Genomic DNA, 13,935 nt, shown 5'->3' on the forward strand with positions numbered 1-13,935 from the left:
CCTGTTCCTTTGATGCTGCCTGACTTGCTGCGCTTTTCCAGCAACACATTTTTCAGCTCTAATCTCCAGCATCTGCAGTCCTCACTTTCTCATAGCTAGTCCAGTTCAGTTTCAATTACAGCCAATGGTTGCTCACAACTCTAGTTGGCCCCCTGCAATCTGTAGGGGCCTCAGGCGACTGACTGTGTGGAGTTTGCACATTCTCCCCTTGTCTGCGTGGGTTTCCTCCGGGTGCTCCGGTTTCCTCCCACAGTCCAAAGATGTGCAGGGTCAGGTGAATTGGCCATGCTAAATTGCCCGTAGTGTTAGGTAAGGGGTAAAGGTAGGGGTATGGGTGGGTTGCGCTTCGGCGGGGCGGTGTGGACTTGTTGGGCCGAAGGGCCTGTTTCCACACTGTAAGTAATCTAATCTAATCTAATCTAATCTCTGACAGAGCCACAGAAATCAGTTCAGTGTGCAAACCACCCAGGGTCACAATGTGATCATAGAATGTAAAAAAAAGTGGGTGCATCAATTTTACCAGCTGCACAACTGAAACAGACAGGCTCTGAATGGTGACTATTGCACTCAAGAGACAGGGGTACCTTAATTCAAACCCCTTGTAAAGTGTGTTTGATCTTGTAAGACCTAAACAGGGTTGTGGCATGAAGCATTTTTCATTCTTAAGGTAGGCACAGATATTTTGGTGACGTTACCCCTGCTAGAACTGATGCTCGGATCATTTCATCTCTTGCCAGGTGGTTAAGCAACTTTGGCTCTGCAGGCTGAGCTTTCACAGTTAAACCTAACTCGTCAGTTTGTGTACATACGATGGTGGAAGAATCCCATGTCCGTGGAGGAAAGTCTCGTATGGGGACATGGTGATCATTTTTGGTGGTTTAGTGCATACTCAAGCCCTAACCTAATTGGAGGAGAAAGTGAGGTCTGCAGATGCTGGAGATCAAAGTTGAAACTTTATTGCTGGAACAGCACAGCAGGTCAGGCAGCATCCAGGGAACAGGAGATTCGACGTTTCGGGCACAGGCCCTTCTTCAGGAATGAGCAGAGAGTGTTCAGCAGGAGAAGATAAAAGGTAGGGAGGAGGGACTTGGAGGAGGGGCGTTGGAAATGTGATAGGTGGAAAGAGGTCAAGGTGAGGGTGATAGGTCGGAGTAGGATGGAGGCGGAGAGGTCAAGAAGAAGACTGCAGGTCAGGAAGGCGGTGCCGGGCTGGAGGGATCCGGCTGAGACAAGGTGGGGGGAGGGGGGATGAAGAAACTGGTGAAGTCCAAGTTCATCCCCTGCGGTCGGAGGGTTCCCAGTCGGAAGATAAGACGCTCCTCCTCCGACCGTCGGGTTGTTGTGGTTTGGCGGTGGATGAGTCCAATGACCTGCATATCCTCGGTGGAGTGGGAGGGGGAGTTGAAATGCTGTGCTACAGGGTGGTTGGGTTGGTTCGTCCGGGTGGCCCAGAGGTGCTCTAACCTAATTGGAAGCATACTGGTGCTCTCTCTCTCCAACGTGGGGAGGATGCCTGCAGATTCTCACAAAGCTAAACAAAACTAAAAAATCAGGACAGTAATTTCAGTCTGGTCTGACTGGTGAGGAACAAAAGCAATCAGATTGGCCACATGTTTTACCTGCATTTAAGTTTTCTCTACCAGCAGAAAGTACATTTGGTTGCTTTGCAACATGGGCAGCTGATCTGAACACATCAGTTTCCGTCCAACTGGATGAGGTTACAATTGCTCTGAAAGGGAATTTCTCTTTGCTGTACTAATTGGAGGTCTTGAGGGGCAGTGATGGTATCCATCCAAACTGTCGGAGAATTGAGCCCATATTGAACAGAGGCCACACAAGCGCAGGGCGGGTGTAATTGACAAGCTGTTTATTACAAGCGACATGGCTGGAAGAGAAATCGACGAGGCTGACACAAAACTGACAGTCTGTGCAGGTAGATCAGGGGGTCTCTTCCTCGAGCACTGGGCCCAGGCAGTTTTATAGGGGTACAGTAATGTGTTGTGAGTTATAGTACAATCAGTGGGAGGACAATCAGCCGTCCAGTAGCAGCAGTCAGTCCGTGACTGAGTCAGGAGATTCCGCTCCTCTGTGAGAGTAGGTGCTAATGTCTCTCATCCTGACATCAATGGGTTTCCGTCGAGGTTAGTCCACAAGTGAGGCACCTTGGTCCCTTTCAGTCTGGGCACCCTTTGTGGAGTTCCAGTTTGTGTGGGGAGTGAAGCCGCTGTTAGGGCTTCGGGGGCGGTTGTGCTTTACTGAGAGCTAGCAAGTCTACTGTCAGGCTGTCTGGGGAGGTGCATTCCCCAGTCTGGAAGTGGCTTGAGTCATCTCCTGTTTGCTGCCTAGTGTCTTAGTTAGCCTGTTTGGTCAAGGCTGAGACACTCTGGGTAGTTTCTGTTGTGGCTTGGTGGACAGGATAGTGGAGTTTCTCCCACACAGACATATGAGCTAAACGCAGGAGTAGGCCCCTTCAGATCATGGATAACCTCAACTCCCACGTTCCCACCTACTCTGATAACCTTGTTTGCCAAGGAACTATTTATCTCGGTCTTTAAATTACTTAAAGACTCTGCTTCCATTGTCTTTTGAGGGAGGGAGTTCCAAGGGATCATGACCCTCTGATTGAAAACAAAAGTCCATCTCATTCCTGTCTTAAATGATTAGATGATCGATCCCCTTACTTTTTAATAGTGCTTACTAGTTCTGGTCTCCCCCATAAAAGGGAGCATCACTTCCACCTCTACTTTATCAAGACCATTGAGAAACCTGCAGACTTTAATAAGTCTTGTCTTAAACTCCGATGAAAGCAAGCTCAGTTTGTCTGTCCATTTACCAACTTGATTTCCTAGCTGAAGCTACAGAGACCATAGAGATGCTCCAGGATTTCGCAATGCAACACAAAACCATGGAAAATATGTTTAACTACAATTACGACATTGTGGACTGTATTGCACTCATCTGAAGATAGCACACTAAACAGATAAATATTACTGCGTTTTCCCAGAGCTAACTTTAAACATTTTTCAATGTCTTTCACTGTACAAGGTAAGGTGTGAACATATTGGAAAATAAATACGTTTCACATATTTACTGTGTCACTGTTTTTATTTTATTTTATGACATAGAGCTTGTTTGTAGGCAAAGTCAGGTTGCACAGCGGCCTCCACAACTATCTCAAAGCTGCGATTAACACAAGTTTGTGGACAGGCCCCCTGCGATTTGAGTCATTACAATTTTACTGTACATTGCAGAAAGCTGCCTTTCAGGGCTAGACTGTTTTATAGAAACAGTGGCGGGGTTGTGCTGTCTGCTAGAATTGGACTGATGCCATCTCAGGAACAGCACTCAAGTAACACTTAAGATGCTCATGGCCCCGAACTTTAAAACAGAGGCAAGAATTTTAAACTTGAAGTGTTGCTGGATCAGTAACCAATCTCGGTCATTAAGCATAGGAGTGATGGGTTAATGAGACTTGCTGCTAGTTAGGACCAAGCCTGCAGAATTTTGTGTGATGTACAGTTTAGGTATGAAAGGGGAAAGTCTGACCAGGATGATGGCAATAACCAAAGCAAGGAAGAAGATTCATCAGCATAGGAAGTGAAGGAGACCTGGAATTGGACAGTGCAATGGAGATGAAAGTGCATGGCCTTGGGTAATATGCAAATCAACACAGCGATGTGGAACTTAATTTTGATGGACAAAGAAGAGAGCTAAGATTGTTCTCCTTCAAGCAACGGTGCGTAAGGTGAAATATGAGGGAAATGTTCAAAGTAATGGGCTTTAAAGGAATAAATTCCTCTAATAAAATCTATAACAAGAGAACACAAATTTAAGGCTAATGACCGGGGGAAATGAGAATTTTCTTTTAGTTGGCTATTTGTTATGATTTCAAGTGCACTCAATTGTAGCTTTCAAAAGGAATTGAATATTTATTTGAAAATGAGAAAATCACACTTAGAAAAAGGAGTGGGATGAATTACATTAGATAGACAGCTCTTTCAAATAAATGGCAGATGCAGCAAGGGCCCAGTAGCCTCTTTTTTTTTACTGCAGCACTGGAGAATACTTTGCAGATAAATGAATGCCACTAGGTAGGTCACAATACCTTTATTTTTCTCTAATGCACCCATATGCGTAGATAATTTGAAGGGAAAAATCAACAACCTGGGAAACAGTTAACCTTTTCAACATAGACTCTTAATAACATTATGACAGCCATGGACGATAGGTGTGTCAAGAATGCAGCTGTAGGCACTGGGATCATTTGTACTTGGAGGTTTGGAGTGAGAGGGAAATTGAAGGGTCTGAATAATGAATCAGTCTGATACACAGCAACTTCTGCTACTTCAGCCATCAGCAGATGCCTCTATACAACAACAAAGATTGTGAAACGCCTTCCTTTAGCTTATTTTCCCATTAAGTTGAAGTTCATCAGGGTCAGTCACTACGACATTGGAACACTTCTCCTGATTCTACAACAACATTCAGTGCACTCAGAGAAACTTCCACATGTGGTCTGTAATTCACCATTACACTTTCCTCAAACTGACTATCAAAACAGCATTGTTTTTCTTTCTCCTCAGGACAGACTGTTCAATGCAAGATACTGAGTTACTGACTGGGAGTTGGGGCGGTGATGTACCTGACATAATTCTCTGGGCAATACTGGAGGCACACAGAGCAAAATGTGTTGTTGGAATAGCTGCAAAATATTCCTTCAAGCAACCTTTATATAGCTGTCTAGGATAGGTCCCTTCCTGAAGGACTTGATGAACGTATCCCTGAAGTTACTGTAGATGCTGTTGAGAAATAATTTAGCACAGCCAAACAGATGTGAGAAGGTGGACTGCTCCAATCACTGTCACGTTTTGTATCGTGCTTAGGACATGCCACAAGGGGAAAGCCTCCCCAATACTCTTGACCCACTCCAATTTGCCTATCACACCAATAGATCCACGTCAGCTTCCGTATCACTTATCCTTCACTCTTCCCTAGAACATCTTGACACCAAGCACAGGTACGTAAGAATCCTACTCATTGACTACAGTTCAACCTTCAACACTATTATCCCCTCGAGACCGATTACTAAACTTAGTGATCTCGGACTAAGCCCCACTCTCTTCAACTGGATCCTCAGGTTCCTGACCCACAGGTCACAATCAGTAAAGATTGGAGACAATATTTCATCCTCACTAACACTCAACACTGAAGCTCGCCAGGGGTGTATACTCATCCCCCTACTGTACTCACTGTATACCCATTACTGTGTCACCAAATACCAGACTAATGCCATTTACAAGTTCGCTGATGACACCACCATAGTTGGTCAAATCTCAGATGGCGACAAAACAGACTACAGACGGGAAGTGGAAGACCTGGAAAAATGGTGCACTGAGAACAATCTCGCTCGCAATGCTGTCAAAAAAAACCCAAAAAACTCATTATTGACTTTTGGCAGGATGTTACTCATACCCCCCTACACATTAACAGCACAGAGGTGGAACGAATGGACAGTGTCAAGCTCCTGGGAGTAGTTATCCACAACAAGCTTTCTTGGACACTTCATGCGGATACACTGGTTACAAAGGCCCAACAACGTCTCTTCTTCCTCAGGCAGCTGAGGAAATCTGGCATGACGGCGAATACCCTTACCAACTTTTATAGGTGCACCATTGAGAGCGTTCTGTCTGGGTGTATCACTATCTGGTATGGCAACTGTACCATTCAGGATTGAGGAACGGTTACAGAGAGTGATGAACTCGGCCCGGACAATCAAAAAGGCCTACGTCCCATCTACAGAATCCATCTACCAGGCCTGCTGTAAAGGAAAGGCCACCAGCATTCTCAAAGATCCATCCCACCCTGGCAATGTTTTTCTACAACCTCAACCATCCGGGAGAAGGTACAGAAGCCTGAACACACACCAGCCGGTTTCGTAACAGTTTCTACCCTACTGTTGTTTGAATACTGAATGGACTCACAAACTCTTAACATTCGCCTGTACCTGTGGTTTTGTGTTGCTGCTGTTTACCTATTATCTACTTATCTATGCTACTTAACTCTGTGATCTGCCTGTATTGCTCGCAGGACAAAACTTTTCACTGTGTCTCGGTACAGGTGACAATAAATTCAATTCAATTCAATTCATACAGCATCTTCCTTTTACATTCACGCACGAGAATATCCAGCTCCAAAGTTTAAGAATTGTAGAAGATGAAAACTGGCTTTCTGCAAAAACAGATTCCTGTTCCTTACCTTGTTATAACCAATTGGTGTCAATCCATACTATGACTCACAGTGACTCACTCAGTTCACTCTCCTTAAATTTACTGGGCATCAATGTTGCTTTATGCAGTGTATCAAAACAACTTGCATGGTGACGGATGGTCCTACCAATGTAATCTTATCTGTTGCATCAACCTGAGATCAGATGTCAAAGATTTGTTTGTCCTAAGTAAGGTTATTGTGTAACTTTTCTAATATGGTAACATCTTAGTTGGTTCTCTGCTAAGTTCCTTTAAACTCTTGACTTAATTGTTAACTATAATTACAAGGAGACAAGGGAGGGAACCTGCCTTGGTCTTTCAAAATGTACGTTCTTATGTTTTGCTGTGTCATTCTATGGTATCAGAGGGCTGCCCTTGTTGGATATTAAACATGTTAAGTATCAATTACATCGCAATAAAGTATTCCATTACATCAGCATAGCCAGGCACTCAAACGCTGTATCAGGTCTTTTAGCACAACCAATCCTCCCGTCTCTGATCTCTATCCTGCAAAAGTACCTTTCACATCTGTTTTCAGGAAAAGGTAACATGTAACAAGAAACACTCGCAAACAGGAAATAGTCATCAAAGCTATGCATAGTTAGTCCATATGAGAAGTAGGCCAACGGGTGTGGAGGTTAGAAAAGGAAATATGAGGGAGAAGGATTTTGGAGGCCCTTTCCAAGAGCATAGCCATGTTGTTCTTATTTTGTTTTTATCTCCTGTATAGGTTATCAAAACGTTCTGCCAATAGATATTGGAATGCATCCTGAATAGTCTTTTGGTACAAGCTAAATTTTAGTAGCTGGGAAAAAAATGTTGGAGTGTGTAAGAGTCCTGATGTATCCAAAGAATTAATGAATGGAAAGTTTTGATTTTAGTGAGTTTTGAGACGATTTGTAGCTCAGGTTGAGGTTCTGCATGTAGGTTTGCTCGCTGAGCTGGAAGGTTTGTTTTCAGATGTTTCGACACCATTTTAGGAACCATCTTCAGTGGGCCTCCGGACGAAGCACTGGTGATGTAGTCCACTTTCTATTTATGTGTTTAGGTTTCCTTGGGCTGGTGATGTCATTTCCTGATGCCAAGAGGTCTGAGTAGTCTGGCAGTCATTTCTGAGATGTCTTTGATATAGGGGAGAGTGGCTAGGGTTTCTGGACACATAGCCCACAAATCCACCAACACTCTAAAACAGCAGATAATGAACTTGAAGGACCCTATACAGACTACAAGCAAAACTAATGTCATTTACAAAATACCTTGAAAGAACTGTAACAAACACTACATTACACAAACAGGCAGAAAACTAGCCACCAGGATACCTGAACATCAAGTAGCCACAAAAAGACATGATCCTCTCTCTTACATAGAGATGAGGAAGGGCACCACTTTGACTGGGACAACACATCCATCCTAGAACAAGCCAAACAGAGACACGCATGAGAATTCCTAGGCGCTTGGAATTCCAACTGGAACTCTATCAACAAACACATTGACTTGAATCCCATTTACGACCTGCTGAGAAAAAGCACAGGAAATGATGTCACCACAAGAAATGATGTCACGAACCCAAGGAAATGTAAACACATACATAGAAAGCAGGCCATACCACCAGTACTTCATCCAGAGGTCATTGAAGATGTTACCCAGTAGGGTGACGAAACGTCTGAAAATGAACTTCCAGCTCAGCGAGCAAACCTTCATCCAGTTTTGATTTTAACATGAAAACTGAACATAAAGAGGAAGTTATAAATGGTCAGTTTTGATGGGTGGAAATCTTTGTACTTCCCCATCCAGAGCTTTCGACGGATAATCGGGAGCACTGTGGTAGGAGGTGAAGATTCATTTTCTGAACGATAGTTTACATTTTTGCGATTGGCTTTTTTGTATCTTTCAGATTTTCTGCAGCTTCATGGTCAGGAACCTATCCTGCATTTATTAGCATCTCATGAATACTCATTAGCATGCCAACTTGCTGGATTTATACTCACAACTAGAATTCTGTAAGCCAAAAATAGGAAATGCTAGTTTTCCAAACCTCCAACTATTTATGTGAGGCATGTTTCAGCAAGGTAGATTTCTTCCTTTAAGTTCCATTGAGTACCAATTTCTTCAGTTACTTGCCCTCTTCATAACTGTAAAGCATTGAGTAGATGGCAGTGTATGACGTGGTAGAGCGCAGCAGATCAGTCATCCTTTTGCAGCACTACAGTCAAGTTTGCGAATGCTGTCCCTGAGTGGCCTCCAGTTGCTGTTCCCAGAGGAAATCAATTCCCTTCTCTCCTGGACATATTTAGGAGAACCTCCAGGAGGTATCACTAAAGCATGAAGCTGCTTTCGCTTGGTCTCTGATAGGTCACCTCAGTACTGGCTTGGCAAGTTTCCATTAAAGGCACTGGTACTCCATGTATGTAGCTGTCGCTGTAATTTTTAATTTTTACAACATAAACTTCACCTTGACATAATGGTATCCAATGAACTAGAGAAGTGATGAGGTAAGACATGCAGAAAAGTTGTGTTGGCGTTGAAGTCGCAGATTGACTGCTGTGGATCTATTGAAGAGGTTGAGAATTAGGGGTTTTGATAGCAGTATTTTGGCTCATCCATGAAATACAAAGTTGAGGTTTAAAAAGGACATTTGCTGAAGTTTTGGCTGCTAGTTCTGAATGGATGCTGTACTAAAGTACAAAGGAAGAGGAGCTGAGAAGTGTTTTGTGTGAATGGTTTCCACTGAAATGTTTGAGGAAGGCCCGATTTTCAGCTGAATGCTCACTCAGAAAGCAAAAATATTTCAAAGGGAGATGAAATTGACTGAACCGTGTACATTTCGTGAAGGCTTTCATGTTTTAAATGTTGTCACATCATTTGAAGGTCAGATGTATTGGATGCATGGAGATCAGCTGGCCATGAATCTGCAGGAAGATACTGTAAAGTTTTGTAACAAATTCATCCTGAACATAAGCTATTTCTTGCTCCAATCTGTAATGTGGGCCGAACTGACTTAGGTTGTTGCTATTTCCTGAAATGTATCCTGGCAGGTGTGAATGAATCTGACTGTACTGCTTTGAAACAGAATAAAGATAGAATTTCAGTGCTTATGTATGCAATTGGCTGCAGCCTCACAAAATAAACCTTTTGGTTGTTAGGAAATTTTAAGTGTCCTGGATTAATTAAAGGTGGTGCGCAGTTTCCTGTAATTTACAGTGCACAGAGTAATGCAAAATTGGGCATAGACATTTTCACAAGAATAATTTCACGATGTTTTTCCATCCACAATTAAGTACATTTTAGAAAAGTTAACAAGCTAGAAGACTGAGAAGCTAGATAATTGTTGAACTCATCTTTATCATAAAATCCCTACAGTGTGGAGGTAAAAACAATGACTGCAGATGCTGGAAACCAGAGTCTAGATCAGAGTGGTGCTGGCAAAGCACAGCAGGTCAGACAGCATCCGAGGAGCAGGAAAATCGATGTTTCAGGCAAAAGCCCTTCATCAGGAATACAGGCAGAGAACCTGAAGGGTGGAGAGATAAGTGAGAGGAGGGAGGGGCTGGGGAGAAGATAGCACAGAATACAATAGGTGAGTGGGGGAGGGGATGAAGATGATAGGTCAGGGAGGAGGGTGGTGTGGATAGGTGGAAAAGGAGCTAGGCAGGTAGGACAGGTCATGGGGACAGTGCTGAGCTGGAAGGTTGGAACTGGGGTGAGGTCGGGGAAGGGGAAATGAGGAAACTGTTGAAGTACACATTGATGCCCTGGGGTTGAAGTGTTCCGAGGTGGAAGATGAGGCATTCTTCCTTCAGACGTCTGGCGGTGAGGGAGCGGCGGTGAAGGAGGCCCAGGACCTCCATGTCCTCGGCAGAGTGGGAGGGGGAGTTGAAATGTTGGGCCACAGGGCAGTGTGGTTGATTGGTGTGGGTGTCCCGGAGATGTTCCCTAAAGCGCTCTGCTAGGAGGCGCCCAGTCTCCCCAATGTAGAGGAGACCGCATCAGGAGCAACGGATACAATAAATGATATTGGTGGACGTGCAGGTAAAACATTGATGGATGTGGAAGGCTCCTTTAGGGCCTTGGACGAAGATAAGGGGGGAGGTGTGGGCGCAGGTTTTGCAATTCCTGCAGTGGCAGGGGAAGGTGCCAGGATGGGAGGATGGGTTGTAGGGGGGTGTGGACTTGACCAGGTAGTCACGGAGGGAACGGTCTTTGCGGAAGGCAGAAAGGGATGGGGAGGGAAATATATCCCTGGTGGTGGGGTCTGTTTGGAGGTGGCGGAAATGTCGGCGGATGGTTTGGTTTATGCGAAGGTTGGTAGGGTGGAAGGTGAGCACCAGGGGCGTTCTGTCCTTGTTACGGTTGGAGGGGTGGGGTCTGAGGGACGAGGTGCGTTGGAGGGCATTTTTAACCACGTGGGAAAGGAAATTGCGGTCTCTAAAGAAGGAGGCCATCTGGTGTGTTCTGTGGTGGAAGCAGGTCATTCAGCCCATTGAGCCTACATTGACTGTCTGAACAGCATCTCACTCAGACCCATCTCCCCCACCCAATCCCTGTGAGCTTGCATTTCCTGTGGCTAGTCCACCCAACCTCCATAACCCTGGACACTGTGAGCAATTTAGTACGGCCAGTCTACCTAACCTTGCATATCTTTGGACTGTGGGAGGAAACCTACTCAGACACAGAGAGAATGTGCAAATTCCACACAGACAGGCACCTGAGGGTGGAATCGAACCCGGGTTCCTGGTGCTGTGAGGCAACAATATTAATCACTGAGCCCTTATGAATCTGAGTGAGTGAATGGTAACATTTTTAGCAATTTCCTGCCTGCCAGTGCAATGTCATTAATGAAATCTATGGATGAGGGTGTCAATCAGAATGCGAAATGTTGTTACTCAAGAGATGACAGAGAGGATCAAACATGGAGCCACTATACAGAACTTTCAATCTGTTTATGGCACAAAAGGCACAAGTTTAATGTGGCCTGTGTTTGGAAATTGAAGAGGACATGGAGAAGAAAGCTGAAAATGTGTTGCTGGAAAAGCGCAGCAGGTCAGGCAGCATCCAAGGAACAGGAGAATCGACGTTTCGGGCATAAGCCCTTCTTCAGGAATGAGGAATGAGCCCTTCCTGAAGAACGGCTTATGCCCGAAACGTCGATTCTCCTGTTCCTTGGATGCTGCCTGACCTGCTGCGCTTTTCCAGCAACACATTTTCAGCTCTGATCTCCAGCATCTGGAGCCCTCACTTTCTCCTCGAGGACATGGAGAAATCTATTACCCAGTTTTAAATTTGTGGGAGGTTCTTCTGATGCAGAGAATTTTGAAGGGTTGAATGAAAGATCTAGAAAAAGGTACCTTCTCCAATGTTATGGCAATACTGGATGACAAACCTTCTCCACCCGCAATCAGCAAACGTTGTGAAAGTCAGACAGAAGCGTGGGTTGAAGCTGACAGTCCCTTTTGTTGAGCATGAAAGTGATTATCCAATGATTACATGAAAAAAACTTGGTGGAAGGAAAAAAGGAGAGACAAAAATGGTTCTTACCTGAAAAGGACACCTTTACTGATTCTATAAGGTTAGCAGTAGATGATATAGACAACCATTGCCTCTAGCAATGTGTTTTTGAATAAGAAGGCTGCACAGCTGCGGAGTGGTCAGCACTGCTACCTCACAGCGCCAGGGACCTGGGTTCAATTCCAGCCTCGGGCGACTGGCTGTGTGGAGTTTGCACATTCTCCCTGTGTCTGTGTGGGTTTGCTCTGGTTTTCTCCCACAATCCAAAGATATCCAGGTTACGGTGAATTGGCCATGCTAAATTGCCCATAGTGTATAAGGTAGTGTAGGTCAGGGGTAAATGTAGAGTAATAGGATAGGGGAATGGGTCTGGGTGGGATACTGTTTGGTGGGTCAGTGTGGACTTGTTGGGCCAAATGGCCTGTTTACATACTGAAGGGAATCTATGAAACTTTATTCAACCATGGGGGCCACATTGTACTTTCCTTGTCCTTACATCATAGATCATCATCATGGGCTAGGGCTGTAGAGCACATCATCATCCTCTACCTTCCTGGCTCTTCAGGTAAGAATAGGACCACAGCTTTCTGCAGGATGAATGGGTCATGGGAGCTGCTGAGAAAATACATAATTACAAGTGAATCTACCCCTCTGTTGTTCTGGCTGTGCAAATCACCTAATGTTTTATTTGATTTTCTGGCATGAGTCCATTACCAAGACTTCGACTCAGTCTGCTGCTGTGCTGTGAGGACCTCACTTATCTCTGTTGGTGTACTGGTTCCCGGTCTTACAATGGGGCCCTCCTGGACTGGAAGCAAGTTCTTCCAGTGTGAGGAGTCCTGAACACCAGTTCCTCCATCACTTTGACTTCACTTGCTCTGGATGGACCTGCTGAGCTTTCACTCCTTATGAAGCTCTCCAGAAACTTGCCGAGTCAATAGGGATCCAGCATCTTGACATTCCTGTATCTGCATCCCTGTACATTTTCAGGAACTCATAAGAAAATTCAGTATCAGCGAGATGAAGAAGAGTCAACCATATCTCTTTGTCTCAGCTAAAGGTGGCAACCTGTGCAGCAACGTTCCACAACTTGATCTGTTTACCCTTAATATACTTACTATTCCCCACCGTCTGGCTGCTGCACTAAAGTTAATCCCTGAAAAACGGGAATTAAATTTAAAGGTCACACTCTTCTTTATGAATTGCATTGCAATTACTTCTGTAGAAATGTGCTCAAAATCCTGAAATCTGACACTGCCTCATTACAGAAGTGATAGGCCTTTTCTGCGGATGGCATGTGTTGAGAGCCCAGCACAGCCAAACAATGTACCAGTTATCCACTGGATTCAAATTGAGAACTATAGGGTACAAGAGGTGGCTGAGAGTTTCTGTGCTTGACTGCATCGCAAAACTTTGACAGCTAAAGACAGAGATAGTATGTGCTGAAGCAGCTCTTTAAGACCGTCTGCAGTACTTTGCAGACTTTAGTGACAGTTTACTTACGGAATCTTTAAATCAGCACTGACACATTTCTTGAGGTAGGCGTAGATTAGATATCTTATTGTCAAAGTAAATGTGTGCATCCAAATACAACATCAAATGTGCAATCTCACCTATCTCCTATGCTTTTCCTCCTTCAGAATCTGCAAACAGAGACGCACGGATAGAAATTAAGGTACCCATGACTTGCATGTTAATGAATTCTTGAACAACTACTCCTGAAAAAAAAAAGTACAAAAATGCCTTCCGGCTTTAAGTTCTCACACAAATGCCCCAACAAGTTTCAAAATCTTGCTTTGTTCTGTAAGGTTAAACAGTGCAGAAAGAAACAGTTGCTGCGAAATAAAATAACAGCAATGCAGTTTTAGCAAAAAAGGACAAAACATAATGAAACAGGCCTCCATGGCAACATCCCTTTCAATTTAGTCCATCGGCTGCTGATTCCAGTTGACCGCTGTATTATGGGAGGACCAGAAATACATTTGAAGGTGATAATAAAACTTGATTTGCAGATTTTGTGTTGATCATTTTACAAAGTGTTTTGCCCTGGTGCTTTTTACACTTCAGTTATTTTTGCTGTGCCAAAAATGACAAAAATCCCAGCAATCCAAGAAGTGCCCAAGAATTGGGCTGCTGTGCCAATTCCCATACTCTGATTCCTGTT

Source organism: Chiloscyllium plagiosum, unplaced genomic scaffold, assembly GCF_037043375.1.
Source record: "Chiloscyllium plagiosum isolate Xiang-an unplaced genomic scaffold, Cpla_swu_hap1 HiC_scaffold_1, whole genome shotgun sequence".
Taxonomy (NCBI): domain Eukaryota; kingdom Metazoa; phylum Chordata; class Chondrichthyes; order Orectolobiformes; family Hemiscylliidae; genus Chiloscyllium; species Chiloscyllium plagiosum.